Here is a 14,471-nt window from a genome sequence, read left to right as displayed (position 1 = left end):
TACTTCTTGCTACAGCGCATCAATTTGGTTAGTAATTTTGAGTTGAATTCGCCAAAATTTCCTAGATGGATAAACGTTGGATACACGGTTGTCGACTGTTTAGCCCCGAGGATGAGAAAGGGGTCAATGATTTCATGGAATTTGTTAAGAGTAGATACTCTGATGATGAACTAATACTATGCCTGCGTTGTCGATGCCTGAATCAGTTAGATGTACTGTAGATGTGGTGAGCCTGCACTTACTTTTGAATGGGATGGCAAGCACCTACACTAGGTAGATCCATAATGGAGAATTATTCGAGGATAGGGTTTAGGAAAATGCAAATCTACAGGATAATGGGGTTCAGAAAAATGCAATTCTATAGGATGATGGGGTTGAGGAAACTGCAATTCTGCTAGATGAGGAGGTTGTGGATAATGCAGTTCTGTAGGATGATGGTGATCAGGAAATGGTTCAGGAAAACGAACACATATCGGGTATGGAGGAGGATGAAGGCACCAAAGATGGACTTTCTGAAATAGTAGCCGACATGTGCTACACTAAAGGGCTTGGAGGGAAAATTTTAGAATGTATAAAGGAACATGTAAACTGTAAAGTGTCACCGGGATCTAAATATATAGAATTTACATTTGTTGTGAAGTTACTTTATATCAAGTCTTTCTATCGGATCAGCAATGTCGCATTCAATGCGATTCTGAAGGTGGTACCTCTTGCTTTCCTAGCAGCTTGTGTTCCGACATCTTACGATGATGCAATGAAGTATACACGTGCCATGAAACTCGGCTATCAATCTATCCATGTTTGCAAGAATAATTGTGTATTGTTTCGCAAGGATCTAGCGGAACATGATGTGTGCCTAGTGTGTTGTGAAGCGGATTCAAGATGGAAAGATGTAGACAACAAGAAGCATGTTCCTCGGAAGGTATTGAGGCATTTTCACTGGTTTCAAGGCTGAAGAGGATGTTTCTTTCATAAAAAACTGCAAAGGATGCACAATGGCACGAGTTGAAGCGACAATCGGTGGATAATGAGCTTAGCCATCTAGCTGATGGTGAGGCATGGAAAAACTTCGATAAAAATTGGTCAAAATTTGCAAAAGATGCTAGGAACATTAGACTTGACCTTGCAACCGATGGTTTCAATCCATTTGGCAACATGACCAACTCATATAGTTTGTGGCCAGTATTTGTTGTGCTGTATAACATGCCACCATGGGTATGCATGGAAGAATCAAACTTCATGATGGCACTATTGATCCCTAGACCGAGTTCTCCATCAAAGGATTTTGATGTCTTCTTGCAACCTCTCGTAGATGAGCTGTTGGACCTGTGGAAGGGTGTCGATGCATATGATGCTTGTAGTCAACAATCCTTTAAACTGCATGCTGCGGTTATTTTGTGCATTACATAATTATCCAGCACTGAGCACATTGGCGGGGTGAGTCATGAAAGTTTATTATGCCTGTGTGCGTTGTGACAAGGATTCTTGCTCAAGGAGATTGAAGAACAAGATATGTTATATTGGCCATCGTTGTTTCCTTCCAACTGACCATCCATGGAGAAGAAAGAAAGTAGAGTTTGATGGTAATACTGAAAACTGAGAGAGGCTAGAGCAATTTACTACTGAGGAGCTTCAGCAGCAACTGGAGAAGGTTAAAGAAGTTAAACCAGAAAAGCCTCCTTAAGGTTAGAAAAAGAAACGGGAACCCGGATAGTGTTGGAGCCGAAGGGTTTGTTTGTTTGACTTACCGTATTGGACAACTCTGAAGCTGCCACATAATGTTGATGTCATGCACATTGAGAAAAACATATGTGAAAACCTTATTGGAACATTACTTAAAATTGCTAGGAAGACAAAGGACACGATCAATGCTAGGGTTGATTTGGAAGAGATGGGCATTAGACCACATCTACACATGCTAAATACTACGGAAGGGGAGTCATGCAAAATGCCAGAAGCTCCATGTACAATGGGTAAAAGGAAACATAAGGTGTTCTGTGATTTTATAAGTTAGGTGAAGTTCCCAGATGGATATGCTTTTAACTTATCAAGATGTATTGCCGCTGATGGAGGCAAACTCCAAAGACTGAAAACTCATGATTGTCATATCCTACTCCAAAGTATTTTGCCTGCTTCCCTTCAAGGTTTAATGGATAAAGAGATATATTCAGCTATTTCAGAATGAGGAAACTTGTTTCGGGAACTATGTTGCAAAACTCTGAAGTTGGATGTTTTGAACAAACTGAAAATAGATATCCCAATAATTTTGTGCAAGCTTGAAAATTTTTTCCCTCCTGCCTTCTTTGATGTTATGGTGCAGTTGGCTATCTATTTGCTTGATGAAGCAATCCTAAGAGGCCCAGTACAATATGGATGGATGTATCCCATCGAAAGAAGGCTATGCACATTGAAGCGTTCCATGAGAAACATGGCTAGGCCTGAAGGATCCATTGCAGAAGCATATGTTGCTAATGAGGCCTTGACATTTTGCTCAAGGTACTTTGTGGATGATGATGTTGACACATGATTCAATCAGGAGGGTAGGAACAGAGAGAATGTTGATTTGTTACGAGAAGGCGATTTATCTTGTTTCCAGCACAATGTTGATGTACTTGGAGCAGTGAAGGCTTCGTTCCTTGATTCAGATTACGACAAGTTGGTTTGGTTTGTGCTACACAATTGCGAAGAGGTTGAGCCATATATCATGTACGTAATCAGTTATGCAATGATTGTACTGCAATTATTTTGGTCTAATTTTTAGATGGATGTGTTTTTGCAGGATATACAGGGATCAGTTAGAAGTGGAAGGTGTGTCGAACTAGGTTATTGACCGTAGAATTCAGAAAGAATTTGCTCGATGGTTTAAATCGCATATAAGTTTTCTGCTTTTTCCGAACAAACTTATATTAGCTGGCGAGGACCTATATATAAATATATATATAAAACTATGGTTTGTTGTACAAATTGAAAAGATGTCGGAAGGAGAGGTCTCCGAGGACCTATATGCATTATCAGCTTTACCAAACAAGCGAGGAAGAAAGTATTCAGCTTGTCTTGTTGGCGGTGTCTGATACGACACACATGCCCGAGAGGAAAATCGAAAGATATAGAGCAGTGGGATTATGGCTGCAGGCTTTCATAATAGTGAGCCATTTGAGTTTTATGGTTGTCTAAAAGAAATTATTAAGCTGTGGTATAACTTATCAGGGCGTGGCATAAATAAAACTGTTGTATTATTCCACTGTGATTGGTATGGTCACAAGCATCAATAATGGAAGGTACTAGTACAAAAGTGATCCCTACATTTTTGCTGAACAAGCAACGAAGGTGTTTTACATGCCAGATACCCTGCTACAAGACCTATGGAGAATGGTGCAAAAATTTGAGCACAGGCATTTGTGGAGATTTAATGAAACTGAGAAGGACACAACGTCAAGTGGCATGGTACTTGCATATCAAGATGTTGTAATTGAAGAAACCTTGAATGATGGTATTGGTGATGGTTCGGAGGCTCCGGTGGCTATTACTAACAAGAAGGAGGACGAGACTACCGTTTTAGTGGCTCAAGTTACTTCCATTCGCCAGCAGGTGACGGATTCAATTCTGATGATGAGGAGGAGGACGAGACTATCTAGCAATACCATGATGCAAATGAAAATCCTGCACCTGATAGTGACGAGGACTAGGATATGAAATCAATTAATGTTTTAGTCGATCCAATCTGAATTCATTTGTTGTATAACATATGAAATCATATGTGCATGTAGACCTTTTATCATAGTAGTTGTGGGAAAATCCTTTTGACGCATCTCAATATGTTCAAAAGCGCACATAGCTGGCTATTGATCTAGCTCATTGTATTGTAAAAGACCGGAACATCCATTGACGACTTCCAAAATCTTCGAATGCCCATTTGGCTGGCTATTTATCTAGTTCAGTGTATAATCAAACACCAAAATATTCTATGACGTCTTTAAAATCTTTGAACGCCCATTTGGCTGGATGTTTATCCGGTTCGGTGTATTGTCAAACACTGGAACATTTTGTGACGACTTGCAAAATCTTCGAATGCCCATTTGGCTAGTTGTTTATCCAGTTCGGTGTATTTTCAAACACCAGAACATCCTTATGCTAGAACAAGGTTGGGTAGGAAACTCCTACCCATCTTCTTGTCTGGGTGTGCACTATACCGTTATGACTTTATCCAGCGCCGTGTCACTCCTGCTTACCTGTCGTTCTCCATTTACTACAAGGTCACTTGTGGCGCTCGCCCTTTGTAAGTTTAGCCGCCACTGCCGCCACCTACTGCAGCCAACCACCGCTACTGCAATCCGCCGCGGCTCGCTCTGATTTCATAGGTATTCGTCATTGAAAGGGGGATTCATTAAATTTTTTGAGATCATTACGGTAGCTGATTTGAGAAAGATCTTGCAGATGGGCCGAGATGGTCACAAGAGAAATGAAAGTACCTTGATCCACCTCCGACGAAGCGACAAAGGAAGTCGCAGTCGAATTCTGCAGGCACGTCTGGTGCTCAAACGTGGCAAAGGGGCTGGTCCATTACACAGGAGTCTTCCCTTGCCCGTTCCCACTGTACACGGGGTGGGTCAACCTCGGCGCAATCCTACCGGACACGGGGTGGGTCTACCTTGGCGCCTTCCTCCCGCACATAGGGTGGGTCAACCCCGGTGCCTTTCAGGCGATAGCAATCTATGCGGCATCGGCCGCCCTGCTCTGCTAAGTTTCCTGCGCCCGACCCCAGGAAGTAGAACGAGGTACCTCTTTACCCTCCACCAGAAGAGTCGCTAAGGATGATTGACCTGAGAATGCATAGCTACCAAATGATTAAAAGACTTAGATTTGTGTCTGAGAATGTGTAGTTTGAAAAATCCTATGACAGACGGATCAAATCAAAATTTAGGAATGTCATTCATTAAACTTTCTACTATAACTACAAAAAGCTGTCCACCAAACTATTTGAGCACAAGATTATAAATAGGAATCATATGAACATGGCCGCGGGAGGAGAGGATATTAAGGGATACTTCGATCAACTACCCGGATTGGCTGATTTGGTCTTAGGGCATCATTAGTATATTGAAGATTGGTTCCGAGTTTTCTATGCTACGGTGTACATTCCTGAGAGCAGAGAGTACATTCAGGTCATGTTTCAGGGAGCTCCACATAGAATTTTGTGACACCAAATTGCTGATAGTCTTGGTGTCTATTCATGTAATGTGTCCTTACACTACATTGTCTACAGGGATCGTGAACCACCTCGCCGTAGTTTGCTTGGTGGATCATTCCCTTAGGACGAGGATATGGCTGAACTTTTTATGGAGCTGTTCCCTTCTAGCCGAGCATATCGCACGCCTGACATGCTTACCCCTGAGGCCAATATGGTTCACCGGGCACGAAGGAAGATATTGTTACCATGGATCGGCAATGCAGAGTCCATTACTAGTCTTCAACAGTGGCTTTTTCTTCACGTCATGACTGGCCGGGAGTTCGACATTGTGGACTTTATTCTATATGAGATTCAAGATGTTAACCATGATGGGTTGACCATGACCCAACCCATTGGCCCAACAAATGTTGTATGCTCACTGGATCTCCGTCATCCTGAGTCATCTTACTAAAAAAGATGAGAACGATAGAGAGGTGCAAACCAGACCCAAAACTTGGTGATATGAGTACAAAAATTCCAAAACACAATTCAAGGTATACAAGCTAGTGAGACCAGGAGATAGACATTGTGGCCTAAGGGCTAGGAATGAGCCATCTCCTGATGAGCACAGAAATGAGAACAGCAAATCGGACGAGAACTATTGCTCAGACAGCGAAGGTAGTAAGGAGGAAAATACGTATGTACCTTGTCTCCAAGTCACTCATGATCAGGAGGTAGGTGCATCACAATCTGCTACAGAAATAGTATCGGTCACTCCAGCAACAGCCAGTTAGCCGACAGAGCTTGCCTTAATTCTTCAGGGACTGGTTGGTGATCAGGCAAAATAAGAAGAAAGTAATCTCCGCTTGGTCGAGCTACAGAAACAGTTGGACGAGAGATTGGCTCATCAGGAGGAGAGACAATTTGCGTGGCTAGAGCAGGTGGCACAAAGGGCAGACTAGAAGATCAACAATGTGATCATCACCTTCTCTGCTGCACTCAATCAGGTGTACCAGCAGGTCGAGTTACCAACACCGCAACTTCAACTCCCACATGTTGGTCAGACCCCCTTGCTAATCATGCCTCCAACTAAACTGGGTAAATCCTCTGAAGTCTCTGTGTTGCATCATAGTTCAGCTGCAATTCCACAATTGTTGACATCAACAATGACCTTGACAGAAAAGGATTCCACACTTGTTCCTGCAAAGAAGGGTGGCGATGGTGAGGAAGCAAATGCATCAATACTCATGGTTCTATCTAATATTGCTACCTCGCAACAGCAAAAGAAAGATCCTGTGGTGGAAACAGATACAGATCTGGATGATCATGAAGTGTCTACCGCTGCTACATCGGAAGGCTCTCCTGCACCTACTCCTAGTCTCGCTACGTTGGAAGGCTTTCCTGCACCTACTCCTAATCTTGCTACGTCGGAAGGCTCTGCTGCACCTGCTCCTACTCCAACTACGTCAGAAGGCTCTACTGCACCTGCTACTGCTCCCCCTCCTCCTACAAATAATCATGTATCTCTAGCTCCTGATGACCCTCTTCTGTCAACCAATCCTGCTACATCGGCACCTTCTTTGAACCTCGATGACAAAGAGGTAGAATATTAAACAATTCTTTCGTTGCCATTGATTGTTGTATTCGATTGAACAATAAATGTTTCATTGTCATTTACGAACCAACTATTTCATTGAGCCTTGTAATAATTTTTGCCTGAGCTTTGTGCTCAGGTTTTAACTATTGGTGATCTAGCGGAGTTTGTACCGGAGTCGGATGAGTCTTATAACTGCGGATGAAGCTAGATCATTTAACTGCTCTAGGGGCGTTAAAGACTCGGATTTCCAAGTATTTGAGTCGACGGAGTGGATTAAGATTATGGATACATGCGATAATATAGGCATGGTAGGGTCTAGTTTTCCGCCACCCAAATAGGAGACTTCTCCGACCTCATTATCATGTAATGAGTGGTGCTATCGATACAAGGAACCCAAAACTACCTTTGTAGTGTTTTTGTTTGTAATCTTCAATGTAACCCAAAACTATGTATGGAGCTATTTAATCCAAGGGAGCCATTTAATCAAAGGGAGGGATGTTTGATCTCCAATGTGTGCATGATTGAGCAAATCCAGTCGGGGAAAATGATGTTTGATTGCCAATGTGCACATGAATAAGTAGTAACCCCACCAAATTGACGGGAGATTTCTTTGGTTTCCAATGTTGACATCTGTGTAAGTAAGCACATGCAACAAAAGGGAGGGATGTTTGATCTCCAATGTGCACATGGTTAAGTAGTTAGCAAATCCAATTAGGAAAAATGATGTTTGATTGCTAGTGTGCACATGAATAAGTCGTAAGCACACCCAATCAAAGGGAGATTTCTTTGGTTTCCATTGTTGACATGTAAGTAAGCACATACAACCAAAGAGAGGGTTGTTTGATTTCCAATGTGCACATGATTAAGTAGTAAACACATCCAATGGAAGGCATGGTACGAGGATTTCCAATGTTGCCGGGATGGTACAAGGATTTCCAATCGTAGTAAGCACACTGAATAGACGGGAGGTGTAAAACTCAATATATATAGTAGTTCTCCATCCTAAATACGCCCTTCGTTCTTGTTTATAAGATGTCAAATGATATGGGCTCTTCCTGCATGGTTAGCAACAAATGGCCTCCGAGATGACTTACCCCATCTAGCGGTCACCGCACTAACATTTTCACAAGAAGACTCGGGTGGCCCCGGGATCTTCCCGATCTCAACAAAAGGAACAATAGCAGCCAACTAAGCTAACTGGGTTTCTAGCATTTTGTTAAAACTCAACTAGTTCTTGAAAGAAGAAGAAAGACCATAAAGTTTTATGTTGAGGCTCTCCAATGTTTTTTTGTTGGCAGCTAACTTTTTAGTGAAGCTTTCATTGATCTTAGCTTGCCCAAATATGAGATCTCTGAATGAGGGTTGGTTTGGATTGAAAGAATTACCATTGTTACCTCTTTGGTAAGGGCATTGCTGATTCCACCCATGGCCTCCTTGTGGATGATATCAGTTGTTGTTGCCGTTCATGTACAACATGTCCTCTTGAGTCTCAGAGCAAATATCCCCCGAGTGTTCAGTATTTCCACAAACCTCATATGTCATGTGAGAATTCATAGCTTGGATAGTGTTGGCCATGGAAACTTTCTATTTGGTGTAGTTATCCAATCTCTTCATGAGGAGGTCCATCTTAGCAGTAAGCATGTTCGCTTCCTTGACGGTATGCGTACCTCTTTGACGGGGTTGGAGTCATTCATCGCTCCACCCTTAGTTAGAGACCATCTTCTCGATCAATGTTGTGGCAGCATCAATGGTAAGCAAGAAGAAGGCTCGTCCAGCAGCAGCATCAACATGGCCTCAGGCTATCGGAGTCAACCCGTTGTAGAAATTCTGAAGAATGAGCCAATTATCCATCCCATGGTAGGGACAGGGCAGGATGTACTCCTAGAGCCTTTCCCACACCTCAAAATTGACTCCATAGCTGCTTGCTGGAAACTCGAAATCCTTACACGAAGGGCGTTGGTTTTGCCCAATGGGAAGAACTTTGAGAGGAATGCCGCCAAGCATTTGTCCCACGTATTAATCTCCAAACGGCTCACATAGAACCATTGATTTGCTCTCCCAAGGAGAGAGAACGGGAACAATTGGAGACGAATAGCATCTTCACTCACCTCTCTGATGGTGAAGGTGCTACAGAGCTCCAGGAACTACTGCAGATGGGTGCTCGCGTCCTCGTTGGCTTTCCCATAGAATGGGCTAGCCTGCACCATGGTAATGAGACCCGTCTTGATCTTGAAGCTTACGTTTCCCATGTTCACCTCAGGGCCTTTCAGCACCTGAGAGGCTAAGAGAGTGGAGTACTCACGAAGAGTCTTCTAGGCCATTGCGTTGGACGTAGATGGTGCAAAGAAAGCTGAGTCAACTGCCGAGAGAGTAATCTAAGGAGGAACTACATGAGATTATACCCTTCTCACAAGTGACTACGGATTCTTAGTGAAATTAGTGGGCAAGTAGAAACCATTCAAATAGTACCTGTCTTCACATCAAAGATAGAGAATACATATCAAGGTTAACTTGCTTGAGTAAAGATCTACAAACTATAAATATAAATATATACAAAGTAAAAACTTTTAACTAGTGCCTTCCCTGATAACAGTGCCAGAAATGCTTGTTGGTATATTTAACGATCACGAATAAATCCACAAGAGTATTCCAAAGGGTATCGTATTTCTCAAAGGAAGGCGGGTAGGTCAAAAAAGTTTACTATGCATATGATTATACCATAGATGGATACAAACAATACTCGAGGCAGGGGTAAGATAGATAGATAGTGTGACACACACATGATTCATCTCAAGATAACTAAGCTAGGAAGAAGGACTAAGAGTTATCTCTAGGTTCATATATACTTCCTATATACTGCACAGGTCATACAAGCATAACATATATACACATTGTATAGAACTCAAGCCTATGCACCCAGGCACAAACGGGAAGATAGTACCCATACTGGTTCTGCTCAGTAAAGTTACTGCTAATTTCCGAACTACTACAACGTACCCGAACGTGGGGGATTATGAAGGACCAACAGGACTGTCACCACCTGTGGCCTACCCCTAGCAACCTGTGGGACAAACTCATATCCAATGAGGCTAACCAATTCAAGCACCATGCTTGCATTGTTAACAACACTCTAGCCATACCAGACTATTGTATCAATGGCTCAAGCCACCATAGAAATGGTCATTGAACCGATGTCGTAGCATAAATCAACTAAGCTATACAAGATATATATGCACGCCGAGTATAACATGTAGCATGGTCTCAAGACATACATGGATGTATAAGCTTATACTACGATGGCAAGGGTATAAAACTAGCATATGAGCATATAAGCCTCGAATATCAACATAGCAAGGGTATATATCTAACTCATGCATATGAGAACCAAACACAACACTATATAAAGAAGATATATACTTTGAATAGAATAAAGTCAACCTAAGAATAAAAGATACAAGAGCCATACCCTAGGCTCCAAGGAGACCTGGAACCTGAAGTAGAGCTACTCTAACCTAACTCCACTAACTTGGAAACTAAGAGGGAGAGAGTGAATCATTAGTTGTGTGTATCCTAAAATAGAGCCTCTCCCCTCATATTTGTAGGCTTCAAGAGGCGGTTCTGGTAGGGATCTTTGGGGAATATCCCATAACCTACGTAGGGGAGTTATCACCAGTCGCCACATGGAAGTTGATCACGAGGGGAGCTAGAGGCGGTTTGGCCAATCCAATGGTTCAGCCAAACCCCAGGTGGCCCCTCTCGCAATCCACTTCGCGTGGTAGTCTGACATGTGTGTTCCAGTGGTGGTTGTGTGCGTTATCCGGTGGGCTGAGGCAGTTGTGGTAGTTTGTGGGCCCTTCGATCCATGGGATGCACACATGGCGATCTCCCATTGGCCAAAAGTGTGTTTTTTGGATCCATAGAGGGTGCTTTCTCCATCCTTTTGTGCTTATTCACCTGCAACCAAATATTCTCCAAGGACAAGTGGAACTACATTATTCGAAACCAAATATGTGTGTAAGAAATGCAAATCCTCATTTCTTCTTGAGTATATTGATGGACATATTTGGTACTTAACGACCGTCAGTACTGATCTTGAGAGTGAGAAACAAGGGGGCACAACTTCGGCAAAAGATTGCTGAATAGGAATCTGAGATGGGTGCACTGAGATTGAGGGCTGAAACACAAGAAAGAACATTGAAGTATCAGATAGAAGAGCTCCAAGCTTTGACGAACACCACAAAGGAGTTGCACTCTCTAATTTCTAGCTTGTTAAACTTCAGCACCAGTCAGAGCCAAGGGAATCCTCTCCTCAACTGAAGAGTGTTGCTGGTGAAGTTGTTTTTTTTACCGATAAACTTTTGTTGAATGTTGCATTGTTGATGCTTAACTTATTGTATGTTGCATTATCATTGATTGTGATGTGAACAATATAAAAGTTGGAAATGAGCTATTTTTATATCTTTTATTTTGATGGTGATCAGCAGCCAAAATTGAATACATTATTGCAAAATGCAATAATGGGCTAGGTCCCAGAAAAAAAAGCCCAAAATGGTACTGCGAAGTGCAATAATGGCTCTTCGTTAGATGGGCTAGGGCCCAAAAAAAGGCCCAATATGGCGTTGAACAAACATTTTTCTGCTCATAAAATAGCGCGGAAACCTAAACTGAGCTAAAATGGCCCAACAAAATTTGACTTATAAAGGCTCTTACATGGACCGGGTTTCAATTTGTGACGAACAGAAATCGTCATAACACCCCCACCATGTCAGAGCCATGTTGGATTCTTGTCCAATGTGGCGTAACCCCCGAAACAGTTTTATGATGACATATGGGATGAATTTTTATTCGTCATTACCTTAGTGACGCACCGAAATAAGGAACGTCATTAGTCGTGGTTTATGATCCACCACTAATGACGAAGGGTTTTCATCACTCCTGCATGATAAATCACAGTTAATGATGCAAAAAATACGTTTATCACACTTTTAAGTTCGTCACTACTTGGAAGATTTCTTGTAGCGGTGGCGGAGCTTGAGCTCACCCGGCCAGACTCGCTAGCCCTCGGCGAAGATGCAACTAGCTCGCCCGGTGGCGCTGGCCTGCGGCGGAGCTCGAGCTTGCTCGGTCGGCGCGGAGGGGTACGCCCCCTGCTCCTCCTCTCCACCTTGTTTCGTTACCGTCTGCGTCGCCGTACTCCGGCTCTGCGGCGGCGCGGAGGCTGGGGCTCGCAGCTCCGGTGCTGTAGTGGCGATGCGGAGAAAGGGTCAGGCCGGAGCTACCGCTCGCCCGCGCACCTCCACTGCCAAAGTGGCCGGCCTCCCGCGAGCCGCCGCTCCACCCACCCGTGAACCCCAGCCACCAAAGCACCTGCCCACCTGTGAGCTGCCGCCGTGGAGTGCCTTCCGCCGCCTGCCCGCGCGTCTCCGGCGCTGGAGCGGCCACTGCTGGAGAGTTGCCCCGCTCGTGAGCCGCCGTTGCTGGAGCGCCCACCCACGCGCTACATAGTCGCCGCTGCCGCCGGAGTGCCTGGGCAAGGGAGAGGAGAGGGGGGAAGAAAGAGAGAAAGAGGAGAGATAAGAGATAAAATGAGCTAACTTGCGGGCCCCACCATCACGTGATGTCCACATCACCAAAAGCACCCACCAAAACCATCCGATGGCCAAATATGCATGGTATTGATAGTTCGATGACCAAAGATTCCTCGTTTTGATGTTGGATTGAAACCAAACCAAGACGATAGTTCGATGGCCAAAAATAGACTTTTTCCTATATTTTATGAGAAAACAATTATGAAAGTCTAACCTTAAAGATCAAGAGAGAATAAAATATACAATATATTCTTTGAATGCTTCAGTTACTAAGGAACCGGCTACTGATTTAGCTCATCCTGGTTGGATTGGAGTAGAACACTTCATCTTCATTTTCTTCCTTTCAACTGATAGGGGATCCAACCGTCATAGATTAACAATAAAACTACCAAATGACGGATATGGTTTTGCTTTCTTTCATGCACTCTTTTTTTTTCTCATACAATAAGACTATCGAACGACATATATGAATGTAAGATTTTCATGAAGGTAGAAGATTGAACTGCGATTTGCATATGGTGACTTCGTCAATCTTAAAATCCGTTGACTTAATATCTTACATATACTTATATGTAGTGTTTGCGTGCCTATATTCAATGGGATGAGTATGTATGCATGTACGTGAGCGTATATTGTAGTTTAAAAAAATGATTGAACCAACCACTCTGCATTTCTAAATTTATGTCATTATTGGATTTTGGACTTGTCGTTAAACCATTATGACTATTTTTGTTGTGTCTTGTTTTATCATTAATTGTATATATACACCCAAAGTCAAAAGAGAGTCTGCCCGTGAAGCCAACACTAACTTTTAGAAGATGTGTTTAGCTTTCTTAACTCAGAAAACTAGAAAACTCATAAAACTGAGTTTTTCAGTTTACCATATAAACTTAGTTTTTCTAAACTTCTAGCTTTCCGGAAGCTACCCGTGAAATTTGCTATTTATTTAAACAAATAGAGTATTGAAAAATATATACTACCATTAACAGGTATGATTCGGACTGTATACTAACATAACATATCCAATGCATATATATACACCCAAAGTCCGAAGAGAGTCTCGAGGGCGGCGAAAAAAATTTGACTAATGATATTTTGTTGCGTACGAATTGAATATTGTGTTTGTATCATAATAAAGGGGAAAACTTATTTGAGAAAAGCTGCTTCTCTTTTCATGCCAACAAATGGCCATCTATCTCGAGGATTGAGAGTTGAGACATCACACATTTCCCCCTGATTTTTCTTCGTTAGAAAACATGATACGTGCAGGAGTACGAAAGGAACACCTTAACCAGAAATGGTTGTATATTTTAATCTACTGTAGCAACCAGCATGCTAAGTCATGTTCAACAGCAAAATATTGGTCTCGTGCTGCGCTGCTGGCAGGCATCCACATCACATTCGTTACTATACTGACCTTTCTTCACCTACTATCTGCATTACTTTATCACATTTGGCATACGGTCAAACAAATCTGACAGCAGCGAAAAGGAAGGCGTACATGCGTGTGAAGAGCTGCTGAATAATCCAGTAAACAATGTGAAGAGCTAAAATCATATATTCAAACAAGCCAATCAGGTTGTGTATTTGTTAACTAGGGGGTGTTTGGAAGGAGGGGGCTAAACTTTAGTCCTGTCACATCGAATAGCCAATCAGGTTGTGTATTTGTTAACTAGGGGGTGTTTGGAAGGAGGGGGCTAAACTTTAGTCCTGTCACATCGAATAGCCAATCAGGTTGTGTATTTGTTAACTAGGGGGTGTTTGGAAGGAGGGGGCTAAACTTTAGTCCTGTCACATCGGATATTCGGATACTAATTAGGAGAACTAAACATAAACTAATTATAAAACTAATTGCAGAACCCCTAGGCTAAATCGCAAGACGAATCTATTAAGCCTAATTAATTCATCATTAGCGAATGGTTACTGTAGCACCACATTGTCAAATCATGGACTAATTAGGCTTAATAGATTCGTCTCGCGATTTAGTCTAGGGGTTGTGTAATTAGTTTTGTAATTAGTCTAGGTTTAATACTCCTAATTAGTGTCCAAATATTCGATGTGACGGTTTAGCTCCCTTCCCCAAACACCCCTAACAAGAAAAAAAGATCAACGCTTAACA

At 42.6% G+C, this 14,471-nt stretch overlaps 1 pseudogene; it reads left to right on the top strand.

Moving 5' to 3' along the window:
* Positions 1 to 478: 478 nt before the first annotated feature.
* Positions 479 to 6,966, top strand: LOC140221857 (uncharacterized; annotated as a pseudogene).
* Positions 6,967 to 14,471: the final 7,505 nt, after the last annotated feature.

This window comes from Setaria viridis, chromosome 2 (assembly GCF_005286985.2).
Source record: "Setaria viridis chromosome 2, Setaria_viridis_v4.0, whole genome shotgun sequence".
NCBI classification, from domain to species: Eukaryota; Viridiplantae; Streptophyta; class Magnoliopsida; order Poales; family Poaceae; genus Setaria; species Setaria viridis.
This window is presented reverse-complemented; position numbering and strand designations above follow the sequence as displayed.